At 42.4% G+C, this 9,178-nt stretch overlaps 1 pseudogene; it reads right to left on the bottom strand.

Annotated features, from left to right (window-relative positions):
- Positions 1-2,771: 2,771 nt before the first annotated feature.
- Positions 2,772-5,161, bottom strand: LOC126766653 (uncharacterized; annotated as a pseudogene).
- Between the last annotated feature and the right edge of the window lie 4,017 nt (positions 5,162-9,178).

The following is a 9,178-nucleotide window of genomic DNA, read 5'->3' as shown; positions in this document are numbered from 1 at the left end:
TATAAAGTCGATTTTTTTTGTATATAAGCATTTAGCAATCGACATTTAGTTGCTTCAAATCGCTAACATCACATATTTAAAATAATTAACCTTCTTCGTCTTACTGAAGTTGATATAAGGCCACAACGGCTGTGAATTCGAAAGAATTCCACTATCTTATATTTAGGGGTAAAGTCGATTTTCTTGTACATTCACATATTGCAATCGATATTTAGTTGCTTCAAATCATTAACATCACATTATTAAGTTAATTAACCTTCTTCATCCTACTGAAATTGTCATAAAGCCATAACGGCTGTGCATTTGAGAGAATGCCACAAACTTATATTTAGGTAAAAAGTCTATTTTCTGGTATATACGCATTTAGCAATCGATATTGAGTTCCTTCGAATCATTAACATCACATATTTAAGTTAATTAACCTTCTTAATCTTATTGAAGTTGACATTAGGCCAAAAAGCAGTGCATTTTGAAGAATTCCACAATCTTATATTAAGGTATAAAGTCGATTTTCTTGTATATGCACATTTAGCAATCGATATTGAGTTGCTCCAAATACATTAACTTCACATATTTAAGTTAGTTAACCTTCTTCATCTTACTGAAGTTGACATAAAGCCATAGAATTTTAGAATATAATTTAATTGAGGTATGCACTGCGACCTTGGGTCTATTGTGCCCTCTCCTAACTCACAGGGACTCACCGAGCCCCAGCAAAACGATAAATTCGAGTATTTTGCTGGGAGCAAGTGAGTCGATGTCCCTATCCCTATCCGGAAATATGGTTCCAAAGGCCTTAGACCTTCGTCTGCAGACTGCGATGCAGTCGATTAGCAGGTGCTCCGGGGTTTCAGATTCCCTGTCGCTGAACCGGCAGTTAGCGCAAGAGGCAAGTCCTAGGTTGAATAGTTGCCTTTTCAACTTGCAGTGGCCGGTATAGAAAGCGACCAAGAGCTTGAGTTTAATCCTTGGGAGGTTGATTATCGATCTAAACCTATTAAGGTTGTACCCCCCTATTAGCAGCTTGGCATGCAGCATACCATGCGCCCGTTGTCAATGACCTTCTCTACTCACTCTCTCTTCCTTACGGAGCATCTCCTTTATAGTGTGGGGGTCCACCCCAGTAAACGGTTCGGGCCTTACCATATTTGTGGAGGCTGCGGAGCAGGCGAGCTCGTCAGCCAGTTCATTGCCGGCTATGCCTCTATGACCAGGTACCCAAATTAGGGGTACTTTGTTCAATTCAGATAGGCTGTTTAGCCGTTCTCTACACTCCTGCACTAGCAGCGATTTGATCTCGTAAGCGGAGATCGCTTTTAGTGCCGCTTGGCTATCGCTGATTATGGTTCTTCGCTGATTTTGAAAGCCGCGATGGAGGTTTATCTCTATACACCGACTTATGGCCAAGACTTCGGCCTGGAAGATACTGAGGAATCTGCCCATCGGTATGAAAAGCCTTGTGCGTGGACCTGCGATCCCTGCACCAATACCTTCCGACGTCTTCAAGCCGTCAGTGTACCACTTCAGTGTACTATCCCTCAGCACCAGCTCAAGAGTGGAGTCATTCCACTCGCTCTTGCTGCCGAGGATAACCTTGAACTTCCCTATTCCTGAAATTTATTGTTTTTGTAATCCCGTCTTTCGGGAGGAGGGCAATTGGATTGTTGCCACTTATCATCTCCATCCTCTGGGACGAGAATATTTTCCCTTTGCCGCATCCCTCTGCCGAGTGCCTTGTGCCGAGGCGAATCTTTGTGCCCCCTGCTGTGGTCTCAGCAACCCTGGTGCGCAGTACCGCCTCTATCCATCTACGCACCGGTGCACTATGGTCGGAAATTTCATTTCGTTGGCCAAAAGTCAAAATATTTGCAGTCCCGAAATATGTTGTTGTTTCTGAAATCTAGTAGTCAACGCTCCAAAACAACCAAAAATGAATTTTGTTGTTGTAATATGCAATTCACCGTTATTCGGTGAGTCATCGAAGTTGAATTTGTTTGCTTCATTTGTAAACATAATTGCGTTCGGTGTTTTATAGTGCTTACTTCAATTGCTTGTTAAAGCTGAAAACAAAGCGTGTTAAATAAAAGTTTAAATGGAACACGAAGGTGATGGTAAGTTTATTAATTTTGTAAAATATTATACTCAAAAGTTGGATACTCTAAAAAACAAAATAACTTTTTCCAAAAGTCTTTAACATTTTGAAATTTATTTTATTTTTTAAGTTTGAGTAAGCTTAACACATTTTGTTTAGGAGTGTTAAGCATAAGATTAAAAACCAAAATTACTTTGAAGTGTTTAGTTTTTGAAAATGTTTATATCGATTTGCGGTTTTTTGCGGTTTTTCAATAAATTTTTTTTTTAGTCGTCATTTGTTTACAGAATTCAACAGTTTTTTATATTTGGTTGACCAAGCAGAAGAAAAGAAAAAATAAGGACGCACTAATAAATTATTTTACACAAAAATGTGGAGCCGATAACATTTCAGATGAATGCTATAAGTATTTAACAAAAAAACACGCATGCTTAACAATAATTTGTCTGCAAAGTGGGAAAAGTGTCATAGAAGATTAGATGATTTTAAAATTAAATATTCTGGCTGGCTTTGTTCAGAAACTGTAATAAACAGGCAAATAAATTTAGAAAGAACTTCCACAGAGACTCATTGCACAGTAGAACTAAGCCCAGGTGAAAAAATTTTATCACTAACTGGACGCCCGCAACTTAAGTACTCTGAGAAATCTAAACGAAGTAAGAGAAGACAAGCAGCAAACCTCTCGATGTCAGAACACAACGAAACAAATCTGTTAGTTCAAGCAGCATCAATTTCGGCTCGAAAAGAAGGACAAATAGATTTGGCAGTTGTTTTAAAAGAAACCATCGAAAGTCCATCAAGACCATCCAAGATTAGGAAGCTATATGTCGATGATGTAAAAGCACCTATTGTAATGTCTGATGAGGAAGCGTTAGCATTTCTTCTCGAAAACAGTTTTTCGAAGAGGCAATACAGTTACATCCGAACTTCCAGCAAGGAACGTAACGGTAATATTTATCCACCTTATGATAATATATAATTATTGTATTGTGAGGATATCGGTGAAACATGTGCGGCTGAGAATTTAGAAAATATGGATGACGACGAGGGCGACGAGGACGATTATTCAGAAGAACTTGAACAGGAAAATACATTTTTGGATAATGAATTGTATTTAAATTAAAGAGTTTAATAAAATTTTAATATTTTCGTAAATATGTGTGTAAATTATGTTTTCAATTTCCAGAAACAACATATTTACTCGTAAGTATCGTATATTTTCTCATTTAGAACTAAAAAAAATAAAAACTCAGAAAGAAAATAAACAAAAATTTTATGTAAACATTTTGTTTTTAATTTTAATTCTAAATGTTGATAATTAAAAAAAAAAAAATAATTATTTTATACAAAAACGCTTAAATTATACTGCAACTTCAAATTCCAGTTAAAAATTCCGTTATTTTAAGTTTTAATAGTTTTGGCCAAGAAAAGTGATGTTTCCGACCATAGTGCGGTGCTGCCACATTCCTACCCTCCAGTGCCATGGCTACACTTCTATGAGATGTGTTGTCAAAAGCTCCCTCGATATCCAAAAAGGCGCATAGCATAACTTCCCCTTTCTCCATTGAATTCTCTATCTCGGAGGACAACTGGTACAGAGCCGTGTTTGTTAATCTGCCAGCTCTGTATGCATGCTGAGCCGCATGCAGGGATGCAGTCTTCAGCTCCTTCGACCTTAAATGACGATCTATTATCTTCTCCATAGTTTTCAGTAGGAAAGAGGTTAGGCTAATTGGCCTGAAAGATTTAGCCAAAGAGTAGTCCTTCCTTCCTACTTTCGGTATGAAGATTACCTCAGCTGTCCTTCATGATTCAGGGATGTAGGCCAAGGCTAGGCTCTCCCTCAGCAGCCTAATCAGGTGTGGCAACAGGATCTGCTCACCCTGTTGTAGAAGCGCTGGGAAGATGCCGTCCACTCTCGGAGACTTAAACCTTAAACCATTGCTCACCTGATCGAGTCCGCAGTAAACAATTGTTTAGCGATAGTCCAATCAATGCGGGATGGCCTGTGTTCAGTTACGGGTAGACAACGGTAAACCGGAATAGTCTCCGGGAAGTGAGCACGCAAAAGCTCTGTAGCTCTGTCCTCCGCGCTGGTCGTGAAAGTGCCGTCATTCCTTTTGATTTCTAGCACTTTGTCCGTCTTCCCTTTAGCCAAAGCTTTGTGCAGCCTGGCAGCTTCTGGTGTGGAGGAGACGTTTTCACAGAATCTTCTAAAGCTAGCCTGTTTAGCAGACTTGATCTCTTTATTGTACACTGTCAGGTTGCTCCTATACTCTTCCCAGACCCCTGTGCGTTTAGCTTTGTTACTTTGTCAATCCCTCATCTAGCCTCTCCCTGAAGGCACTCCAATTGGTCCTTCGAGGGTTGCGTCTAGGAGGGAATAGCTTGACCCCTGCCCTCAGCGCAAACCTTACAATTCTATGGTCCAACAGGGAGGGCTTCGTTGAGACTCTCCACTGCGAGACCAGCCCAGTTGCAGGTTCATTACTGAGGGTGATGTCCAACACTTCCCTCCTGCTTATAGTTATGAATGTGGGTTCACACCCTACATTCTCTATCGCTAAATTACTGCCTACTACATATTCTAATAGTGACTCACCTCTCACGTTGCAATCGGTGCTGCCCCATTCCGTATGGTGAGCGTTCGCGTCGCAACCGATGATAAGGGGGAGCTTGTGCAGTCTGCAGTGCTCTAACCAGCCTTTCCACCGCCTCCGAGGGTGCCGTTTCTGCCTCTCCTGGAAAGTATGCTGAGGCCAGGACGAAGTCTTTGCCCTCAGTATCCCTAGCCTGTACCGCCACCAAATCCTGCGTCAGAAACTCTGAAATGCAAAAGAAATCAATATTGCTTCTGACAACTATACACGTCCTAGGCCTCTCGCTAGAGATGTCCCAGATTACTTTGTTTGCCTCCGTCTTGAGGCTCTTTACCTCTCCTTTATAGACCCAAGGCTCTTGGATCAGCAGTGTGCCCAGTTTCTCCGCAGTAAACCTGCTTGTTATGACAGCTGAGGCTGCCGCCGCATGATACAGGTTCACTTAGGCAATTTCCATGTTGTCGGCCATCATAAACTGGGCTCGAGGAAAGAGAGATCCTCTACCCCGCCGTCAACCGTCTAGGAGCTCCTGCGTTGAGGGTAGCTCCGTGTTCCGGCCATCTTCGGGGACGTCAGTGGTCGTTGCTGGCACTGCCTGTCCAGACCTGCTCCCGCAGGGCTGCTCCGACAAATCGTCCACCTCCATCCTTGTTTCCTCCGGGGCGGTCTCCGGCACTGCCTGGTTATCGACGCCCTTGCCCTGTGGAGTCGCAGGCGTTTTGGCTTCCTTGCTCCCGGTGTCAGCAGGCTTGTAGGGCCGCATGACGACCGTGCTGTACCTGTAGAACAGGCGGAAGCTCTCGGCCCGGACATACTTATACGACTCGTTGTCTATGTATAAGTGTAACCTCCATCCTTCCATTTCACCTAGCTTCTCCTTTCTGCTGCCGGCAACACACCAGGCCGAGATACTGAGTGCCCGGTTCTGGTTCCTCACCAGGCTCAAGGCGTACTCTTAGGTCCTGTCCCCGCTCCGAGGGAGGAACATTGTCATGCTATGGATGATTGGCACATATTCCACCCTCTTCGCGCAGAGAACAGCGCCCGTCCAGCTCCCAGCTTTGGAGCGTGTTCCCTCAGCCAGTCGGTTCCCCTGAAGTCGATGCCCAGGAAGGACGCCGTGTAGACCTCTCCTTTAGACACCTCGTCCATGAGAATGTCCTGATGTCCTGAAGCACGGTGAGCTCCTCCGGTTTCAGTGACTCCGTCGGGTATTTGAAAGGCAGAACAGCCATGCGGATGCCCCTGACAGCATCCGCATATCCGCGCCGCCCCTCCTCCACCCGGTGAGGAGCCGGTCCAGATGGTTGGCCCCCGGCTGCCTTTGCGTCTGTGCCCCGCACCCTTTTGGGCTCCTGCGGCGTGATTTGGCCGCTCTTCCGTTTCTCGGCTTGGGTGTACGTGCCCGCGGGCAGTGCCCTGCTGTCGCCCCGCCTTACGGTCAGAGCTGTGCTGACCGGGCCACGGTTGCTGTTACCGCTGCCTTGCACGCGAGCTGGCACGTTTTTGTCGCGCCCATTTGCCGGGGATGCGTTGCTCCCTTGGCTCTTGCTCCTGGCTAGAGCCTCCACTCATCACGGAGGTGCCGTATGTACCACTTCATGGTGGAACCACTCATTACTTTCCTATGAGGGTCATCGCACCCGCCGGGTTGGCCAGCTTCTGGGAGGGGGCGTTGCCCACCTCTTCTGCGCTTCTCCTCCTTCTCCTTCTTGCGCCGTCAAGCTCTGCCTGATGCGACTCGCCCGAGGCCGACCCACTTCACCTACCGGCGGGGGTCTTGGCGACGCTCGCTGCTGCTACATCGGCACCAGGCGTTACCACCAGGTGAGATTCGCCCGTCGTAAACATCCTCCCTGGCGTGCTCCTCAAACAGCGAACGCTCCTCTGGCGTAAGAGCGTCGAGGAAGCTAAACTTCCGCCTAGCCCCTCGACCCCCCTTACCTTCCGCTGCCCCGATCTCCTTCTCCTTTTCCGCTTCTGTTGTCCTTTGTGGTTGCCCTTTGTCCGTCATCGAATCCAGTGTTTGCATTTGTTTTTGTGTTGTATTGTTGTTGTCCATCTTTTTCTTGCGACCCTTGGCTCAACAGGGTGAGCTGTCGGGTCTATGATCTAGCTGGGGAACTGGAAGGTCCGCCACGCCAGAGCCCCTTGGCGCGGTAAGGCCACCATTACTTCCCAATTCGGCGCGGTGTTGAGAAGGCTCCGTTAGAATACAGCCACATTCACCTCCTAGCTGCAAAGCCCCAATGGGCACGGGAGTCGCATAACACCCTGGATTAGGAGGTGTTAGCTCTTGGTTAGCGCACGCATGCGGCACCCGAAATCCCGCGTGGTAACACCACACAGGATTGGGGGGCGCCGAGTATGCCTTGCGCCTAAGACCCTGCACCGCGACAAGGTGCCTACCTTTCGCAGAAAGCCATTACGGCAGTGCATTTTGAAAAATTCCACAATCATATATTTAGGCATAAAGTCGATTTTCTTGTATATACCCATTTACCAATCGATAGTGAGTTGCTCCAAACCATTAACTTCACATATTTAAGTTTATTAACCCTCTTCATCCTACTGAAGTTGCCATAAAGCCATAACGGCAGTGCATTTGAAAGAATTCCACAATCTTATATTTAGGTAAAAAGTCGATTTATATACAAATCTAGCAATCGATATTTAGTTGCTTCAAATTAACATTACATATATGAGTTGATTAACTTTCTTCATCTTACTGAAGTTAACATAAAGCCATAACGGCAGTGCGTTTAGAAGAATTCCACAATCACATATTCAGGTATAAAATCGATTTTGTTGTATATACACACTTAGCAAACCTCAAATCATTAACGTTACATATTTAAGTTAACTAACCTTCTTTATCTTACTAAAGATGACATAAAGCCAAAAAGGCAGTTCATTTGGAAGGATTTCACAATCTTATGTTCGGGTATAAAGTCGATTTTCTCGTATATATACATTTAGCAAACTATATTGAAATGCTGCAAAGCATTACCATCACATATTTAAGTTACTTAACCTTCTTCATCTTACTGCAATTGACATAAAGCCCTAACGACATAGCCATAATGGCTGTGCATTTGAAAAAATTCCACAAAATTATATTTTGGAAAAAATCTATTTTCTCGTATATACGCATTTAGCAATCGCCATTTAGTTGCTTCAAATCGTTAACATCACATATTTAAAATAATTAACCTTCTTCATCTTACTGAAGTTGATATAAGGCCATAACGGCTGTGCATTTGAAAGATTTCCACAATCTTATATTTAGGTGTAAAGGCGATTTTCTTGTACATACACATATAGCAATCGATATTTAGTTGCTTCAAATCATTAACATCACATATTTAAGTTACTTAACCTTCTTCATCTTACTGAAATTGACATAAAGCCCTAACGGCCGTGCATTTGAAAGATTTCTTCCAACTTATATTAAGGTATAAAGTCGATTTTTTTGTATATACACATTTACCAATGGGTATTTAGTTTATTCACATCATTAACATCACATATTTAAAATAATTAACCTTCTTCATCTTACTGAAGTTGACATAAAGCCATAACGGCTGTGCATTTGAAAGAATTCCACTATTTAATATTTAGGTATAAAATCGATTTTCTTGTATATACACATTCAGCAAACGAGGTTTAGTTGCTTCAAATCATTAACATCACATTACTAAGTTAATTAACCTTCTCCATCTTACTGAAGTTGACATAAAGCCATAATGGCTGTGCATTTGGGAGACTTCCAAAAACTTATATGTAGGTGCAAAGTCGTTTTTCTTGTAGATACACATATGCAATCGATATTAAGTTCCTTCAAATCATTAACATCACATATTTTAGTTACTTAACCTTCTTCATCTTACTGAAATTGACATAAAGCCATAACGGCAGTGCATTTGGAAGAATTCGACAAGCTTATATTAAGGTATAAATTCGATTTTTTTGTATATACTCATTTAGCAATCGACACTGAGTTGCTTCAAATTATTAATTTAGCATATTTAAGTTAATTAATATTTTTGATTTTACTGAAGTTGATATAAAGCCATAACGGCAGAGCATTTGGAAAAATTCCGCAATCTTATATTAAGGTATAAAGTCGATATTCTTGTATATACACATTAAGCAATCGATATTGAGTTGCTTGGAATCAATAATTTAACATATTTAAGATAACTAACCTTCTTCATCTTACTGAAGTTTACATAAAGCCATAACGGCTGTGCATTTGAAAGAATTCCATATTTAGGTATAAAGTTGGATTTTTTTTTGTATATACACATTAAGCTATCGATATTTAGTTGTTTCAAATTATTAACATCTTATATTTAATTTAATTAACTTTCTTCATCTTACTAAAGTTGACATAAAGCCATAACGGCATTGCATTTGGAAGAATTCCACAATCTTATATTAAGGTATAAAGTCGATTTTCTTGTATACACACATTTAGCAATCG

This window comes from Bactrocera neohumeralis, unplaced genomic scaffold, assembly GCF_024586455.1.
Source record: "Bactrocera neohumeralis isolate Rockhampton unplaced genomic scaffold, APGP_CSIRO_Bneo_wtdbg2-racon-allhic-juicebox.fasta_v2 ctg1965, whole genome shotgun sequence".
In the NCBI taxonomy this organism is placed as follows: Eukaryota; Metazoa; Arthropoda; class Insecta; order Diptera; family Tephritidae; genus Bactrocera; species Bactrocera neohumeralis.
This window is presented reverse-complemented; position numbering and strand designations above follow the sequence as displayed.